Below are 254 nucleotides of genomic sequence, written 5' to 3'. Positions count from 1 at the left end.
TATATATATATATATATATATATATATATATATATATATATATATATATATATATATATGAGTGAAGCTGCGTATACACAGTGTTCATAGTACCGTCAGCATGTGTAAGAAACTAATTTCTTTATTGTATACGCCTATGTGTATGTTACACTAGACTCTATCTCTTTGAATTTATAAAGAGAAAGCTGAGTGAGGAAAGCTGAGTAAAGGGGAGAACAACTGTGTTTTCTTTGGCTGCAGCAGCAGCATAGAGA

General features: G+C 30.3%; 1 protein-coding gene across 1 annotated transcript in view; it reads right to left on the bottom strand.

Annotated features, from left to right (window-relative positions):
- The window catches only part of EMH_0006250 (uncharacterized protein), a gene marked incomplete at both ends in the record, with an annotated part of 12,422 nt that overhangs the window by 3,675 nt on the left and 8,493 nt on the right, over positions 1-254 (bottom strand). The gene's annotated exons all lie outside the window — the stretch shown is intronic.

The sequence above is a fragment of the Eimeria mitis genome, genomic scaffold (genome assembly GCF_000499745.2).
Source record: "Eimeria mitis Houghton genomic scaffold, Emh_scaff271, whole genome shotgun sequence".
Lineage (NCBI taxonomy): Eukaryota > Apicomplexa > Conoidasida > Eucoccidiorida > Eimeriidae > Eimeria > Eimeria mitis.
This window is presented reverse-complemented; position numbering and strand designations above follow the sequence as displayed.